The sequence below is a fragment of the Lonchura striata genome, chromosome 11 (genome assembly GCF_050655825.1).
Source record: "Lonchura striata isolate lonStrDom1 chromosome 11, ASM5065582v1, whole genome shotgun sequence".
NCBI classification, from domain to species: Eukaryota; Metazoa; Chordata; class Aves; order Passeriformes; family Estrildidae; genus Lonchura; species Lonchura striata.
The window spans coordinates 20,166,708-20,186,404 of NC_140713.1; the positions used below are offsets into that span (position 1 = coordinate 20,166,708).

A 19,697-nucleotide genomic window follows, 5' to 3' on the forward strand; every position below is an offset into this window, starting at 1 on the left:
ATAACACCGTGCCTAGATACCCCTGCTGCCATCCCACTGAGACACATCAAATCAGCCCCAATAATGCAGTGCTTTTGCTTCAGCCCAGTCCCTGGTGAATCCACTCTACAGCCCCACAGGGTCTGCTGCCCTGTCAGCAAGTGTCAAAGGATGGGAAGGGAGATGCAGGGCAGGAGGAAAGGTTGCCTGTTCAAAGTGTCTGTCCCAGCAGCTCAGCCCTGAGCTCTCTTCTCATCCTGCAGCACACCCCTGCCACTGCCTGTCTGAGCTCTTGCTTTTATAACCTGAGCAACTAACCCATGTTCATTCATTTTAACTCCTTGTTTGCAAAGTCCTCTAGAAACTGTTGGTCAGTTTTTGGTTTTGGGGCTTTTTTCCCATTAAGGCACCCCCTCATTTTGGTTTTTGGGTTTGCTTTTTACCTTTCATTTCATTTGGAGTTTTTACCTTTCATTTTCATTTTAAGTTCTTCCAGAAGAAATAGACTGTGCATGTTCACAACGTGGCAAAGAATGGTGGATGAGTTTTGTACCCTCTGCATTTTGAAACTGGGATTCTGCTGAACAGCAGCAGATTCAGGGGACACTCACCCAGGAGTCACTGACATGCTTCTTCAACTAAAACTCTGTAAAAGGTGTATATATATATATATATATATATATATATATATATAAGGTATATACATATATAAAGGTTTGGTTGACACATATATTTTCACGTGATAGCCAACGTTTCATTTTAACACATCTGTAAGCATCTGTTGATCTTTCACTTCCCAATACAAAAACTGCAGGAGCAAGTGAAAAGCTGGTGGGGGAAAAAGGGAGATCAAGAAGTTTTCACAGGAAAAACTGCAATTCATAAATATTATGACTACAAGAGAAAATGAACCACAGCTTGATCACACAACAAGAATAGCAATTAGGAACAATTGTTGAATTTAGTTTAGGTATGCAGCATACGTAGGTAAATACACTGAATGCTAATGGTTTTATAATAGTCTTATTAATTCACACACATAGTTAATGTTTAAGATAAACTCCCCATCTTTAGAGTAATTTATGCATTCCACTTTTATAGAATTCCAATTGAATGAATATGAGCATAATCATTTTGCACAAATGTTCTCTAAGGAGTGTGCAGAGAGTCTGAGGCAATGCTGAGGCTCCCCACAGCTTTATTCATAATGGATCAGTCTATTCATTCCTTATTAATTTAATGGAGTACAACTGAGCAGTCTAGCAGCTTGAGCTTATGAGTGTTTCACAAATGGGGCTTTTTGCCTGTAATCGCTTAATCCTACTGGCTAGGCCTCATAAATTGAATAAAGGAGCGAACTAGGTTTTAATTAAGTCTAAGGAATGAGCTTGTCTGAAAGATACTTCAGCCTCTTAAGATCACAGTGGTGAAGTGTGTTTGTCCAGGAGCCTAGCAGGGGCAAGCATCCTGGGCTACTCAGGTTAGAGACCAGTTGCTTTGATGTAAGGTGTTGTTAATACCTTTTTTCCTTTAATTAAAAATCCGTTCTCCGCTGTCAGTACCATCCAAGAGCACATGTGAGAGAACTGCAGCAAACCTGGCTGGTTCTGGAAAAGAAAGAGGTTTGGGATTCATTCCTTCTAAGTCCATAAAGCAGCTCACACTATAAAAAAAAAGCACAGATTGACACCAACAAACACTGGGCCCTGTGAGCTCTGATACGCTCTCCCTTGTGGCTCAGTGCCCCTGGGTAAATACAGCTCAGGCAGATTCCATGAGGAAAACTGTAAAACTGGGAGCCAGGCCCTCATTTCTCTCAGGGGTCCTGTACTCCTGGTCAGAGGAAGCAAAGTGCCACCTGGCCACGTGTGCCACCCTATGCCATGATTTGTCTCCTTGGATAGCCAAGTACCAGCTCAGGGGGACTGATTTGGTACTGACCTCTCACCACATCTTGGCAGGACACGTGAATTAAAAAGTCTCTCCTTAGAGGCCCAGTGCTGTAAGTCTTTTCTAAGGAAAACAGAAGGATTGTATCTCTTGCAAAATGTATTTGCAGCCCCTTTCTGTTAGAATTCAGCAGGTGGAGAAACAATTCTGTTGTAGGTGTGCAAAACTGTCTCTCACCCAGGCTAGAAAAGAGGGGTATTCAGATGCCTCCCCTCCCCACAGTGGTCTCTAGAGAACAAAAATTATCATCTTCTTTACTGTTTTTTTTTCCCAAATTACTTGTTGAAGTTATATCCTGGGCAGTGAAGAATTCAAGATCCACAGTGGTGTAGAAGTCTTTCTTAGGACTGTAGTCCATTTTTTCATTTTGTACCCTGGTGGGCTGTCTGGAGCATCTGAGTTGGAAAAAGAAGAGATGCTGGGCACTGAACTCTCCCTCTTGGGACCAGGGCTAGAATGTAAACTGTACTGTGCACTATCATATAAAGAGCTGGCTTGGTAAAGCATCTTCCAGGATGCAAGATTTTCTTTTTATACATGTCAATGAGGAACCACATTCTGGAAAATGTTTTGTCTGATTGTTTTGTTTGAAGTATATTGAACAGAAAGATGCACTGTTTCTACTATGATTTTACAGCTTACATTATGATATTACAGGTGCTCAAAAGTCCTTGGTTACCTGGCTATGATTTTCATACACCAGTGCAACAGTACAATGAAGTCCCAACAAAATCAGACACTTTTTGCTGTCTATACACACAAATAACCAGAGATAGGTCCTGACCCCAGACAATCTGAAGCATCCCACAAAAAGGCAGTATTTTAAAGATATTTGGCATTCCTTTGTAGTTTTACTTCCATCTTTAAAAATAAGAAATAGGAAAATGTGAGGTTGGTGAAAGGAAGGCTAATTTGCCTGCCTTCTTGTAGGTATTACTGAGTTATCCTGCTGCCCTTTAGTCATGTTTTGGTATTAACTTAGCTGCAGGCTTAAGTAATGCCAAAGGCAGGAAGGATAGGAATTTTAATGAGACACCCATCTTTCACTGAATTCTCCTAGGCTCCTTTGAAAATCCTGACCCTAGAGCTGTGATGTATGTGTGCGTGCTTGTTTCTGGGCATGTTGTATATATTTGTACACACACAAATCTCCATAAATAAATAAAGTGACATGATCAGATTTTCAAAGGCATCCAATCTCGAGAAGCACATCCCGTTGTGCTCAACAAGAGCTGGTGAGTGCTGAGCTGGTGTGAAAAACCAGCCCAGCCCTCCAGCTCCAGGGAACTCTGAACTTTCCACAGCCAAGGCCTGAGACGAACACACACCATTTCTGATCACAATTGAGTTTTAATTGCTTTAGTAGATTCTGATCTGGGGATGGGCAGAACAATGTGCCTTTCTAAATGGATGGCTTTTCTGTTCAAAGCCACTTCTGCTAAGCAGTGACAGTGTCAGGCATCCTGCCAGCCTGAGTCCGGAGGGTTCTGAGGAGCAGCTCCCAGGCTGTGACAGGCTGGGCCAGTGGAGGCACTCAGGAAGCTGCTGTACATTTTCTATCATGTTGAAATGGGGTGAAGAAGAAATAAAGTTAAACAAACACCAGAAGTGCATGTTAAAATGTAAACGCGAGCTGTATATTAAAGGGCTGTTATTATTGCTTAATTACAGATAGTTTTAAAAAAGTTCCTGGTGGGTTTTCTGGGGGGGTTTCTCTTTTTTTGGGTTTTTTGTTGTTGTTGTTGTTTTGGGTTTTGTTTTTGGTTTGTTTTGGTTTTTGTTTTTTTTTGTCTAAACAGCTTGTTTCTTGTACACAGCCAGAAAGGCAGGAAAGATTTATGTTGGGGATGACAGAGGTACTGTAATCAGCATTTTCAAAGCTGGTACCTATTCAGGATCTCAGATGATTTTCAGTTTTGATTAAATTGCCAAACTACTTAGAAAAGCATTTTTTGTTATTCACACAAGTAACAAGCAAGAGGACGCTAGGATATGAGTATAAAGGAGTGGAGGCTCCTAGAAGTGCTTCTGAGAGCATTTCTCATGGCAGTCAGCCTCACTGCAGACAGGCTCCCCACGGTCACAAAGGGCAGACTTACTATGAAACCAGAAACACAAGGGTTGCAAAACCACAAAATCTGACAAAGACAGGGACTGAAATGATATCCCACTCCCCTAAAAAAAAAAAAAAAACCAAACACGCTGGATTAATCTAGCAAGAATTCAGTAAGTGGCAAAGAAGCATTCATGGACTGCAGGTGAAAGAAGTGCACCCAAGAAGTTAAATTGGAGCCTGACAGATCTGAGTGACTCACTGACATGCCAAAATGGACATTAAAACTTGCCTTCTGACTAACAAATCCCTCACTCCCAAGAAAATTCTCTCTGTAGCTGACACCACCAATTCCTTGCCTACAACCAACATCTTTCCTTTGCTTCCCTCATTAAGGAGAGCTTTGGGTCACAACCACCAGAGCTCAGCAACTGCAGAAAACCAGAGTACAGAGAAGCTGGAACATTCCAGAGTGTGGGCAACTCATTTTTGAAGAGGCCACTTGTATGCAGGTCAAAAGGATCCTTCTCTATCCTTATTTTCAGTGTGAGAAGTTTATGGAGCAATATTTTGAAAGTACTTTTGTTAATGGAAGATGTCTCATTGGAACAAAATTATCTTTGAGGTTCCTTCCAACCCAAACAATTCCATGATTCTATGACTTCATGAAATAAGCAGAAATCTGCAAGTTGTGTCAACTGTCTCCTGAATAAAAGCATGTAGCTCTCTATAACAGAAGCTGCTTAATCAAAGTACCAGTGATCTACCTTTTGAAATGGATAATTCTCTCACATTTTAGACCAATGGCACTTAAAGGGGATAACATATAATAGAGTGCAGTGTTTTCAAAACTACTGCACTTTTTCAGGTGTCACGAACACAAGTCTATTGACTGATTTATACTAATTACTTTAAAAAGATGCTGCAGGGCAAATCACACACCCTCAGTCAATTTACAACAGAGACCATTCTGAAAGTGACAAGGTGTGCACCTACTTTTGAACAGCTGTCACTCTGAAAAGAAATACTGAACTCAGAGAAAACATTTAGAAAATGTGGTTAATCAAACACATAATTCTCATCATATTGCTAACTGTTAATGTTGACATTTATTTCCTTTTTCATCATCCTGTAAAGGAAATAGTCACCACAGGTATAAATATTAAATCTGCACAAGAATTAGTCTTTAGGTGCTAATTTGTATATTTCCTTGAAAAATACTTTTGCATTTTCTATAAACATGTAGCACTGATGACATGGCAGGTACCAGGGCAGGCAACCTGACAGGAGCATCACACAGGGAAGAACAAAGGGTCCTCCCCTCACGTTTTGTGATGCATGAGGAACGTTCTGGAACACACACAGGCAAATCTGATCCCTAACAAATCTCTGCTGCTCACTGACATGATGTGCAGCGAGCTGGGATCACTGATTTGGAAAAGAACAATTAACAGCCCACAGTGACAGGGTCAGGATAGAGCCCAGAGGTTCTTAAATGCATTTGAATAAAATCTATTTTACCAGGGGGGAAAAAAACCAAAAACAGTGCCCGTCTGTCACGTGTCTGTTGGAATGACCAGGACAGTAGGGCCCAATGGTTTTTGGAAGGGGCTGGAGCCCAGCTCAGGCACCAGGCTGGTTGTCAGCAGTGGCTGGGCCAGTCTGAGTGCAGGATCCCACCCGGGGGGCCGGGGCTCCTGACTGTCTGCATTTACACATTAGCAAATGGCAAAACCAGGTGGGACACAGGGGCTGACAGGCCAACAGTCTTTTTCACATTCCCACAATATGACAGAATATAAATACAATCAAAGCACAATTTGCATTAGCACCAGTGGTGAAAAATAGGATGCCAGCACTGTCTAGCACAACAGCTGTTCAGCATCTGAATGAAATACTGTATCCAGTATTCACCCATCTCATAACATCCTTTTTGTAAGTCTCAGAGGTCACCTAAACACATTTATTGACTTCATTATTTTTATATAGGGAGAAAAAATTGATGGTGCTACAGAGCTGAGCAAATAACTCACAATAAAATCTTTATTCAATATATTTCATCTTTTTTTACTGTTGCTGCAACACAGTGAAATTCTTACATTTAACCATTATCTAAAAACACTATCCGAGAATTTCTGCAGTAAATTTTTTTATGCTACAAGATATTCTTGGAAAGTTCAGAGTGAATGTTTACCATTACAACTGTGTTTTATTTAGATAAACCATGCAGCACTGTTTCTGTTCTCCAACTGACTTATACAATTCATAGTACAATGTGACTTATGAATTTTACTGGTACATGTGCACAACAAATCTATGAACAGTTGGTTTGAGTGGCTCGGATTCTATAACTTGTCAACAATTAATTTCATGGGGAGTAAAATTAAAAGCAATTTGAAAGGATCATATCCCAAGTGTCCTATCCAGAGGAAACAGAGACCAGAAAATGTGATAGCGATGCACAAATCAGAGATTGATTAGTTGTACATATTCTAAACTAAAACTCCCTGTGACATTTTTTATGAGAGTCTGGATACATTTGGTGGTCTTTTTTTATTAAAAAAAAAATTTCATTTCACTGAGTAAACCATTTCACTCATATCCTGAGTGGGAGACAGCCAAATCTCAGATGCTATCAGTTACCCCTAGCCCCTTGGCAAAAATCTGGTGACACCTTAGCTGATGAATGTATGAAAGGAGAGAATATAAATAATGCTCCTGAAACTGATACGTTTTGCGTGAAAAGTGCAGCCTGTGACACACACAGGTAAGGTATATTATTAGGATTGCTCAGCACACAGTATCAATTCCTGCTGGTAGACAAGTACCAATTTCACAATACACAGCTCTGAAAAGCTGATTTGCTTCAGGAAGCTCCACTTGGGATCTTTTTTTGAAGCAGACTAAGGAACTGAGACAAGCTCAAGTACAGTTATAAACCTCTCCATAATGCTTATAGGGATGAGACTCTTCAGACTGAATGAGGTCTGAAATTTGCCTGAGAATGCTTTGCCCATTCTTATTGAAATAAATGAACCAACAAGTGAAGCACATAGCTGATTATGACTACAAAAATAACTCAAAGCAAGACCCCCACTGGCTCACACAAAGGGATGGTTCATTGGCTGTGCAGGGTATAAGGAGGAACAGCACAGATGCAAATTGCACTGGGACAGGAGGATGCTGAGCTGTGTGTGTCTATGGACAAGTTTCATCCTTTAACTGTGCACAGGGGATTCTTCAGATGTCTCCTCAAAAGAATTTCAGTCACAAGCTCTGCACAAAAATGCTTCTTCTGTGATGGGGAGACAGGACACAACAATTTCCTGGGCCCTAAATGAAAAGCCAAGCCTTATCCAAGTGTCCTCGGGACTTTCATGCATTTCTGACCACATTAAATTTGCATGATGAGTCCAGGAGATCTAAGTGAAGCATTACTTGATTTCTGTAATTGCCAGAAATACACCATAGGAACAGATTATGACAGGATATGAGGGTATGAGAATGGTGCAAGGAGGTACCAGGTGCTCACGATGGGCTCCTCTGTACCCAGCCATGAGCAACCCCAGGAGCTACAGTTAAGTTCCAAACCTTCTCCTTATTAATATAAAAATACAGGTCTAGCTCTGTTGCCACCTCTTAGAGACCCACCCTGACACAGCATTTTTATGGTTTTGGCAAAAGAAGGCAGAGCTCAAACTGCTGACAGGGATAACAAGAGTTTCATGCAGCCTGCACACACCGTGTCAGGAAGGGGAGAGAGAAGCTCTGACACAGATGACATCCATGTTCCACAATGTTTCTATCACTGACACCGAAGTATTATGACACTATCAATCTTGCTTCCTTTACAATCCTATACACCTCTTACCACTACAAGTGATTTTCCAGCTGATTGCTTGGCAGAGGTTCAAGAGAGGTGCCCACACACCCACGTTTCAGAGTATCCTGAAGGAGCGGATACTCTTTCCACAAAAGAACAAAATGGATTTGTCCCTCTAATGAACTCCTCTTGATCTGACACATGGGACACCAACGGCAGGGTATCAGTTTAATTTCCAGCAGCCACATGTGTCTCTGCCCAGTCAGTGGAACTCTTCCCTTTGTGGGCAACCTTAAAAGAAGGAAACAAATCAGGGAAGTGACTGAAGTGATGCACATGGCATATCTTCCTTTCTATCTTTCAGGGAGACTTCAGGGTGACAAAAAAAATAAAAAACAAGGTTAAAATCCCTACTTCCATTAAATCAATGGGATTTTTGTCATTGATTTTAGAGGAACAACAATTTCTATGTGAAATACTTTGAAAAAGGCTGCATCCTGTCCTGTTCAGTGCCATTACCCAATGTATCAGCCCTGGCTGCTGCTGATTTGCACCAGGCAGGAATCTGATCCCTGTATTGCAGAGATTCACCCTCTCTCACTCCTCATTGTTACTCACCAGCCTAAGCCTGTGCTGCAGATAAATAGTGGGCTTTAATCCCCAGGACTCTCAATCCAATGCCTTTCACCACTGCCAGATTCACATTTTGTTTTGTCCCTTTAATACCAGCTTACAGAAGAACGAAACTGATAAACTTCCTCCTGCTCAGATTGCAGGAGCACAGGATAATATAACAAGTTAAATGAAACATTAGGAGAAATAGAAAGCACTTTAGAAAACATGCACTGCCTCTTTAACATTTCAAATTTTTCTTTTAACGCAAAATTACAGCATAATATAAGAAAGGAATCCAGCAAGATACTTTATCACAATACTTGGGCAACTTTAACTCATCTCAAGTGTTATTATAAGAAATAGAATTTACTGGTATGGACTTATATTCAATAGCACTCCTTCCCTTTTTAATGAAATGTCATTATTCCAATACAAATCCTTTCATTCTGCAACCCGCTCCCCCCTTCATCGCACTATATTTCATTTCCTGCAGTTACGTGATATTATTGCCTTTTTTTTCCACAGCTATTGATTTAGGTGTATATGGTTATTACAATGCAAAATAAAACAGTTCCCCCATCCATTCTACCTTGTACCATTGAACATTAACTTAATTTGTTTCAAATCTGCATTTGATTTGGCAAGGAAACCATTTATCTTTATGAAGAAAGCCCTCATAAAGTAGGGACTTCAAGAGATCACTGCTTTAAAAATTTAATAGCCTTGTGTCTTATACACTAGAAAAATGAATTAAACCTTCAAATATTATATGTCTCAATGTAACCTTTTTGCATTTCATACTATGTTTAATTCATTATATCCCAGGAAAAAAAAAAATTAGATGAAACCTCACTAGATTTAGGGTGGTAGTTGATTCTTAGTTTTGTTTAACTTGGGCTGGGTATTTCACATCCTAGGATTAAAAGTCATCCAATGCAGTATTAGCAGTTGGATGTAGCTGATGTTCTTGGGATGGAATTGGTTGTTGTGTATCTAATTTGGAGACTCCAAACCTCTAAACCTCAGCATTCAGATTTGACCATACCCTGGCACAGCTCCTCCCACGCTGCATTTCTGAGTGCGTTTGGAATTCACCCAGGATCATGAGTCTTGAACCCAGGAGTCTGGACAGCAGCAATCCTACTGCTCCCTGTTCTTTTCTCCCAGCTGTTCTGCCCACTCATTCATCTTTTTTGTGACTTCTTTGGTCAGGCTTAGCCAAAAAAAAAAAAAAAAAATCATCCAGTTTCTGAGGTGGATTTCTGGGGAGGTCAGCTTCCCAAACACAGCCAACTGGAAGAGCAGACATGAGGCAGACTATGAAGGCAGACAGCTCATATGGCTTGGTTTGGCTGAGTCTGGCAGGATGTTCAAGGCTAAATTAGCAAACCAGAAACACATCAACAGGCTCAAGTCAAGACCTAGAAGTCAGTAAAACTTTGAGTAAAGATTAGGTCACTTACTCAGCTGAAGAGCTATAAAGGTAAAAATACTCACCTCTAGGCAGGTCAACCTTCATAAACTGGGATGAAAGGCACAAATGTAGCATGGCACACAGAGCATAAATATTGCATTGTTTGCTGCAGCAGTATTGCCAATAAATTGGTTTTATGTTAAGACTCTCAGTATTGCAAAAAATCAATCAAAAAGATACCTAGAATGGGGAAAGAGTTTAAGGCAGAAAAGCATCATGAAAGAGCCAAAGAAAACTAAAGGAGAAGAAAAATTATCTCAGAGGACCTCTAAAAGAGGACAACCAAGGGAAGAGAAGGGGACAATAAAACAGTCAGAAGTTGTATAAGTAGGGAAAGCAGGAAGCTCTTAATGTTCAATTCAAAAATAAACTCCCCACCAGAACAACTTCCATCAGCCTGCAACTCTGTATTACTGAGCTATATTCTTTGGTACATCTAAGTTTTATTGATTTTATAACTATAAAGAAAACAGCAGACACTAGAAATACATTGCACAGGTCTCATTACAAATCTCCCTGTCTGTATCTTAGAACATTCTTAAGCTGCATTTAGCAAGCAACCTGGAGAGCACTGATATACTGTGTACACATATTAGAGACATGACTGTATTTGCCTATTTCTTCCCAGTAGGTAACAACAGGCTGTTTTCATTGGATGATCTCCAGAAACAAAATCAGAGCACAGCATTGTGATTACTCAGCTCATACAATGAATTCCCAGTTTCAGTAAGAATAAGTAACATTCTAATTTAGAGCTGATATTTGACACTGTATACAAGGGGAGGGATCTACTTTCCATTTTCTCCTTAGACAACAGCAGTAAACTGCAAAACTCCCTGCTAAAATGTATGATCTTTGGAGAATGCTAATTGACCTACTAAAGTTGGCTTATTTTATTTGGTGAAATTTGCTTATCACAGGCCTCTAGGTGCTCTACATAAACAATATAAATGAAAATAATGAATAGACCAAATACCTAAGTGACAATGGGGACCACATCAATAGCTGTCTGCCCAACAGAATTCAGCTCAAAAGAAGCTGTATTATAGCATCTGATCATTTCAGAAGAGGGAACTTTCCCCCCTTCTGAGGTTTGTTTTATTTCTGAGCACAGGGGGATTTGTTAGTTTGAGGCAGATCAGGCATATCCGCCCCTTGCAGCCTGCAGAGCACAGCACTTGTGTGGATGTGAGCACATGTGGAAGGGATGCCATCCTGTGCGTGTGTAAAGTGGATATTCAGGGAGGGCAGGTGATGCTGGGGGGAACAGAACACACTCCCACACTGCCAGGGTTGACTGCTCAGTGCAGGGGGAATCTGAGACTGCAAATAGAGCAAAGGTGTACAGCTCACAGGGAACCTGGTGGCTCCCTACAGGCCTGAGGACAGACAACAGCAGCAGAGGTTATCTCTGATTTTATGCACTTTCCAGAGTAGAGAATTTCTCTCGAGATAACCTCAATTATTTTGTTGTTGTTGTTACTATTTCTGCGCATGGAGTCTAAGGAGATTTCTAAACAGGATGAAAAAAGCACATTATCTTCTCATGGAAAGGCTCACCCAGCAGCATTGTTCTTCTCATGGAAAGGCTCCTCCAGCAGCAATGTTCTCTCTAGGTCAATCAAGTCAGAAAATAAACTGCATCTGTAGGAACACAGGCAGGATTTGAGAGCAAACCAGTCACCCTGGTGTGAGTCACCATAATGCTTGAGGGATATAAAATGTGAAACTGCAAATTTAATATTGAAATAAACAGACTAGACTTATGCTAGCTAATTAACAAAACAAAATTCATCATTGCTTCATTCACCAGCAGCTCAGGGAGCTTCAGTGCTCACTCTGACCTTGCCAGGCCCAGGGTGCTGGTGAGCTGGAGATGCAGGTGGGGCTCTACAGCCCCCTTGTCCCACGAGAGCAGCTGAACTACCAAGTGCCCTTCCTGATGTGAGGGACAGAGGAAGAGCATCCTTCGGAAAGCAGGATCCCAGGCAGGACCAAGCAGTGCCTGCCAAACCCGTGTGTCCCACTGACAGCACCCAGCTGGGATATCAGGCTGTCAGCTGTGACCTCTCTGTCACTTCATTCACAATTCCCACAACTCTGCAACTCAGCTGTTGCACAACTCAAGTGTTTCTGCTGATTCTCAGGCCAGTGAAAGCAAAGCAAAGAATACCTGTTCTTTATAGATTTCATACCCCTTCAGAGCAAGTACATGGAATCAGAGACATGCCTCATCTCCACTGATTCAAAAGTTTGGATGGGAAGATGCTTCATTCAATCTCCTGCTAATACAATATGAAACACTCTTCACAGCTGTAATTTCCTGTAGCATCTAAAATGTTTCCTGTTAATATTTTCCATGTTGTTGCTGTTTTTATGAAAAAAAAAAAAATCCCCTAAATATTAACATTTTCAGATGGCAGAATGGAAAAAGCTAATGTAACTCTTAGAGACACAGCATACAAATCCAGAAATAGATCTAAAGGCAGATTTCTCAGCACTCCCTAAATTCTGGAACAGAGAACAGACCAAAACTCCAGTCCAACCTTCTGCTTTTTCTCACCCAGTACTCAGATGTTGTAATTTGACCTCGATTCTAGCCAGAAGACAAACCTCATTTCTGTAGCGTAACACAGATCATGAACCTTTATTTTATCATTGTGTCCATACTAATTCCTGCATTCTCCCATTTCCATGGCAAATAATAATTCTACCTTCCTTATAACACTTACAGGAGAAAGTTTAGGCTTTTTTCTGGGAGGTAAATTATATTTACTAGCTGTAGTTACTCAGTGCTCTTGCTGTTGAAAGATTTTAGTTCAATACGAGGTTTGAGAGACAGGGAACAATAAACACAATAAAGCTACAAAGTTGCCAAAAACTAAACTAAACAAACAAAAAGTCTTAGGTTTTATTCCTATAGTGCTTCACAGCTACCCTCAAAAATTCCATTTTAAAAGATTTAATGATTGTGTGAGCACCTAAAGGATGAGGGACATCTACACAAAGAGGACTAGGACTGTGCCCAGCACTCACTGGGAGCTTTATTGCCCAAAAACAATTAGAACATGCTTGACCCTTGCAGACAGCAGCAACAGACCCAGCAAAGAACTTCCATTATTATTTGGCTGTTTCTTTGTCCATGCTGCCTGGAGGCCTGAGCCAGTTTTGCAGGAGCATTAGTTTGGCTTCCCTGGTTGCCCAGCCCAATAACTCAGCAAAAACCAGAGGGTTGATGCTCATCTGGTAATGGGAACTCAGGGACCACCAGCCCTGACAGTGAAGCTGTATCATTTATACCTGTGTATATGTCTGTCTGTCTGGCTGGCACAGGGCTACAGGATTTATGCAGTGGCTTCTCTCTAGCTAAGCAAGAAAAAATACCAAATTGGACATATTTGCAAGCTTGTGCAATTAGTTGCCAAGTTGAGTGTGCAGATTTGTTCATGTATTTACCAACTCTTGAACAAATTTTCAGTAATGATCCCTACAGCTGTGGGCATCATTTGTGTAGTCATAGACCATGGGTACTGGCAATCAAATGGGAGAGCCCAAAAATCTGGGAAAGATCTAACATGGGATCAAGACATACCTTCTTGGAGTGTGCTTGTTCTGGCTAGGCACTCATTTAACCCAGTGAGTTTGTTGAGATTCTTGGTAGCCACAGTACTAGAAGGCAAGCAGACTAGATAGAAGATACAAATCTAGTTTCAGAAAATCTTGCAAATCACCCTAGTTTGTGGCTTATATGGACAGTGAAACATTCTCACTCTTCCCAGACAGCATTTGGGACACTGATCAGTTTAGCATTACATCCAGCTTCTGAAGAACTTTGTAACATTTACCATTTCCAATAAGAAACTTTTCTGCACTGAGAAAATGTGTGTGATTTCAGCTTTGTCATAAATCAGTGTGCAAAATTTCTAGCCAGGTTTTTGTTAAAAAGTGAAAAGAACACTCACCAGTGTGGTCATCCCATGCCAGTAGTGCCGGGGCTGGCACAGCCCTGTCCCCACAGGAACAACCTCTGGGTCACCCTGGATTGCACTGTCCTGTACACAGAGGTCAATTAAATCAATGAGATGGTATGTGGGATACAAGTGAGCTTCAGAGTCCTTCCAGATACCAGGGATTCTTTATTTGCCCACCTTTTTTTCCATGGACAGCTGCAGGCGTTTCTGCCAGGCTAACACGGAGCAGAGCAGGGGATATTTGTAGATTACTCCTGTAGAGTGCCATTACCGGGTTCCTCAAATCTGTGATCACACACCCGTGCCTTGCCAATTGTATCTCTTCATATTTGGATTATTTAGATGCAAATCCACTGCACATTGGAAATTCCCCCTCTCTCAGAACGCAATCGATTTTAAAAGCATGCAAGCAAAAGCCTGAGTGCTCAGACTCTTTGCAAGTGTCCATGACATGAAAGACTTTAAGTGACTGTAAGCTATTTTCCTTGCTGTCAAGCTGCCAGACTATTTTCTTGCCATTAGCACATGCCTATACAGGCCAAACTAATGCTTGCCTTTTTGGACATATGTGAGGAAATAAATGTAATTACAAGCAAGATGCAATCACAATTGCTTTACTATTAAAGCTGCTGTATGCTCTCACGGTTTAGTTAACAATACATGTAGAAAAGTGGAATTGCTTGATGTTCTCAGAAAAAGGGAAAAGAAGAGAAAAAGATAAATATGGCCTCTTTCATTTATATCTGTGAAAACACAACATTTAAATGCAGAATTTGACTTCCCAAATATCACACCAAAAACCTTTTAACAGAAACAGCAGGGAGAGAAAGCTCTTTAAACCATGATATTCCATGAAGGATTATGAAAATAGAGGTCATTGCAAGAAAGAGAATTGCAAATACAACTTGAAAAGCTTCTCACATTTGTAAATACATCGAGGAGAATTTATTCCTCTTTGGTTTTGCTACCAAAGGATATTTACAGGTTCCCAGGGAAAAAGGAAGAAAAAAAATGACATCAAATTTGATATACTCTGTGTGGTGCAACATGCTGATGTGTAGTAGTAACACTCAACTGAGCTTCAAAGGAAATGAGTTTTTTATGTTGGAGTTACACATTACAGGCCTGATCCTGACAACACACTGAGCATTTCCTGAGAGCTTCCGTGTGCCCTGAGCCCTCACTGAATTCAGAGACAGCTTTTGATTTCTTTTGGTGTTGGATTATGATCAGAAGTAATGAGACAAAAATGTAGTGTTCTTCAAAGCAGGAGCTGAAGCTCATCTTCTTACTGAGGCCCCTGTTCTTCATTAGGGCTCCAGAGTGATGAAATAATAATGATTAGGATCCTAATAACTGAGTCAATCTTGGTTTGTCTGTTCAGGCAGCCCCAGACTCACACAGTGACATCTCTTACATACCCAGCACAAGAACAAAAAGCATTTGGGATACATGGATAGGTGCTTTGGCACACTGCTGACACCCAAGTGGCTGAACACGTTCCCAAGCTTTGACTGACAGCTCTGATTAGCAGGTCTCAGTACCCTGGATCAGCAAGGCCTGTTTTTCAGCAAACCCCAAGTACCAACAGTCTTAAAATTACACCTCTTTAATGCACAGGCTCTCCTATTTCCAAGCAACTAAGCCTACTGCCATGTGTGGAGGACGTGCAGGCAGCCCCTTCAGAGGCAGCCATGGGGGTGCTAATGTGTGACAGACGCAGCCAGGGGGTCAGGTTCTCCATCCACTGCTGCTGAATGATTCTCACAAACCTCAGAAGTTCAGTCCAGGTGGTGTGTGCACTCTCAGATGACCAAGGCATAAAATTCCTCAGTTGAACTAGCTTATCTGAAATTTCAGATATTTCTAAACTTGCACCATGAAAATAAACTGGAATGGAATGACATCTATGAGAACCAGCCTGCCCTGCACAAACTTTTTGTGGTTCTAAATACTGGAGAAGGTCTCTCTGAAGTCTGTGACACAGCACAGCTGAGAGTTATCCCCACTGAAACCAGTTCAAACCCTGCTCATCTCTGCAAAGGGCCATGTCCAGGTCTGTCTTTGCTGCTCCAGCCTCACACTTTCACTTGAACTTGGCAGGTACCTTACAACTGCAAGGTGAAACTGAGGACTGAAATCAGCAGTGAAGCTCTCACAAGTTTTAGCACAACTAGGATTTCACATTATGATTTCCTTCTGTATGAAAAAAGACCAAGGGGGGACGGAGCTCAACTTCTCACTGCCCAAACATCTGATACCAATAATACTCCTTTTACTCTGTCCAAAACTATATTTAAATTGCATTTCTGGCAGGTTTTGAGATGTGTGATATAGATCTCCTGCTATCACATCAGATGTAGTTTCCTTCAGAACTGTTGAACCAGATGTAAAATGTGAGAGATGTAAAAAGTAAAATAAAAACCCTGCTCAGAGTAAAGTGTTTCTGACATGTGGCTATTATATATTGGGTTTTAGATGTATATCTCCACTCCAGCCATTTAAGAAGGTACACAGTAACGTAACTCTATTGGAACTGATTAGTGCCAGCTACTTGTGATCAGTAGGAATTTAAAAACCAAGGGCTGCCAAACACTAACAATTTATAAACTGTATGCCAGCAATGTGCTGCAACCGAATATTCTGTAGTGCACTTAATTTCAAAGTAGAGCCATATTTAGAACACTGGTGGGGCAGAGGGGGGTAGAGAGAAGCTAATATATCATGCCAGCATTTGATTTTCAGCACTTAGAACTATACATGTTCTGTTTCTTACTGAAAGAGAACCAGAGGCACAGAGTGAAAGGAATTCTTGCGAGGTTGTCAAGCAGTTGCACAGACAACAGGTATAGTTGTAAAGTAATTCTCCCCTTTTCAAGTATAAAATTGTCTCTTACAAGTCTCAGTCACAAATGTGTGTGGGTAAAGATTTGAGTTACAAATGAAGAGCACTGAAGGAGTACTTTGGCAGCAAAGGTGAGTCAAAGCACAGGCAACACCAGGGAAGAAACAGCTGCACTCCCAGCACATTAACATCCTGATTGTATCCCACTCCCCACAGACCCAATGATCACTTGCATGACATTCAACACTATCTGAGGAGTAAAGGAATTTAACCAACTGTCTGCTCTTAAGAGAAAAGGGAGATGATTCTCCTGTCACTAGTTTTATCTCTTTCTGACCCCTTTTGAGTTCAAGGAAATCACTCCTGATTTATCGTACTGAGAGGAGTATTAGTCTGAACCTATTTCAGCACAAGACCACAGGCCCTCCAAAAGCCAGGGTTTCCTGTCTCCCAGGGACTTGAATTTGAATAGACTGTATGTCTATTAACATCCCCAAGACATTATGCTGCATAGTGCCTTCAGTTATATACTGCATCATGGACCACTATAAAAATTATTGTAACTGTGTCGTATGACCAAACCAAGAGAAAAAGAAGTGGGGAGAAAAAGCCATAAAGCCAGTGCATCCAATCATTAGGAAAAAAAAAGAAAAAAACTTTCTGAGAAAAAATAATCCAATGAGACAAAAATTCATGCTGATCCCAGGAGAAAGGAAATGGTTTGTCATCTGCAGCACCCTGACACCAGCTCAGCAACACCTAGATGGACTCTGCTGAGAAACAGACACAGAGTGGAATCTGCTGTAAAGCAAGGAAAGCTTCTTCTATGATTCTTGTTCATGAACAGCACCCAAGGGATATTTTAAATTTTTTTTTTTACTTAGAACAAAAGACATCTACAGCTTAGAAATCAAAAAAGCCTCATTGAATGGAACTGAGAAGTATAGCTAAATAAAATTCACCCATAATCCTTATAGTTAGTTTCTATCTACCCAGCATTTTCTGTAAGCACCTAAATCCCCTTAAGCAAACACAATATACTGAAACTCTATGCTTAGCCAAGTTCCTTCACTTTTAGGAGTTAAGGAAGCTAAAATGCAAATGAGAACTTTGACACCCTGACTCCCTGATGCAAGACAAGGGACAGAGAAACCAAACAAGGAGCCCCAACATGACTGGAGAGCAAGGAATGTGCTAATTCTCACTAGCTGGCTTTTAGCTAGTGCTGCTTGGTTATTTTAATATCATTGTAATTTGTAATTGTTCAAATTGATGACATCCTAATAATGGAGCTGTAAAATTTCACACGAGGCTCCAGGCTCAAAGGCATGCCTGTAGGACAGAGCATGGGGATTTGGGCAAGGGCAATTGAAGTGGCATCTTTGCTTCATTCAGGCATAAATTGGGCCATTGTTTTAAAGGTCTGAGAATGCTTAGGGAATGATTTTTATAGTGCCAACAGTCAGGAATCTTTCACACTGCCACTGGCGGGGCAACTTCAAACTCTCTCCCTTGTATATGGCACACAGAATCACGGAATCACAGAATCATGGAATCACGGAATCACAAAACAGGCTGATCTGGGAGGGACTCACAAGGATCATGTCCAACTCCTGGCCCTGCACAGAACACCCCAACAATCCCACATGTGCCTGAGAGTTTGTCCAAACACTTTCTGGGGATCCTGTTCCAGAGCCCAACCACCCAAACATGTGAACGTGCTGACATTCCCACACAGCTAACATGGGAATTCCTGAGAACAGCTTTGGAGCATTTCCCCCCAGCACAGCCAGCTGAGGGGCAGCATGAGAGCCCAGCACTACCCCTGGTTCTTACCCCAGAGCCAGGAGTGCTGCACATTCCTCAGGAGCACACGTCATCCTTCGGGCGCGGGAAGAGTCGTGATACGCCCTGGTTCACCCGAGGGGCCTGAGCAAAGTTGTGGAGTTACTTGTGATGACAACTGTAGAGGTTTCTCAATAATTATTTTAATTTGGGATGCTGCACTGAATTGCCACACCCTGGTCCTGCAAACACAATGTGAGATATGGCAAACATTTGGAAACACATGGAAATCCAGATGTTCTCTCACGTAGCACTGGAAAGGAGCAGGGCACACTATGTTCAATAGATGCCAGTTATGATCTTACACATATTTTTAGAGAAATGCTGGAATTCTTAAAAAAAAAAGAGAGATTGATCTTAATGGTAAGTGACATTTTAGTTCAGTCACAATTACAATCAACCAGACTTACTCTTTGCATTAGTAGCATGATATGGTCCTTAAGTTCACAGAGGGTTAAGTTTGTCATCCTCAGAGATTTCTTAATGACCCTTGTTATCTAAACCCCCACTCAGAATGGTGGCTGTGGATTATGTTTTCAATGCACATCCTCAGACATATTAGGGCACGAAGTGAACCTGACAGGGAGAAGAATATTTCCTTTCTCCTCTGAAATGCCCCAGGAGGGTTTTCTGCAGGTGACCTCTTCAGACCTTGGCTCTACATTAGAGTTATTGTCCTGAGAGAAGATTCAGTTAAAACACACAATTCATTTCATATAGTGCTCTTGAGTTTATTCTTGGTGGCAGCTAACTTGTAAAATTTTATTATGGATTCTTCTTTGGTTTGCTTGATGGAAAACAATTATTCTATCATCAAGTCTAAATTATATACTTTGCTAGACTACACAATTTTTTTTCCATTACTATTTTCAGATAAAACATTAATTTCTGTTTAGAAAGAAGTTCCAAAACATCTATCCTGACATATTATCATTATATTCATTCACACTTCCAAATGTCTGTGTTCAAGCAGGTCTGTTATCCTAAAACATGACTTATGACTTCTGAATACAAGCTGCTGACTAAATAATAATAATAATAATAATAATAATAATAATAATAATAATAATAATAATAATAATACAGTGTGCTGGTGTTTCTTATGAGAGCACAGCTGGCTGTTGATGGCAAATACACAAATG

The 19,697-nt window shown here is 41.0% G+C and overlaps 1 long non-coding RNA gene across 27 annotated transcripts in view; it reads right to left on the reverse strand.

Annotated features, from left to right (window-relative positions):
- The window catches only part of LOC110476338 (uncharacterized), a 524,174-nt gene that overhangs the window by 167,380 nt on the left and 337,097 nt on the right, over window positions 1-19,697 (reverse strand). For 19 of the 27 annotated variants that reach the window (XR_014957972.1, XR_014957963.1, XR_014957961.1 and 16 more), the window contains one exon: window positions 1,500-18,737. The exons of 1 other annotated variant lie outside the window; for it this stretch is intronic. This is a non-coding gene — a long non-coding RNA (uncharacterized LOC110476338). The remainder of the gene's footprint in view (window positions 1-1,499; window positions 18,738-19,697) is intronic. 7 more of the 27 variants (XR_014957964.1, XR_014957958.1, XR_014957962.1 and 4 more) reach the window with 7 other exon arrangements.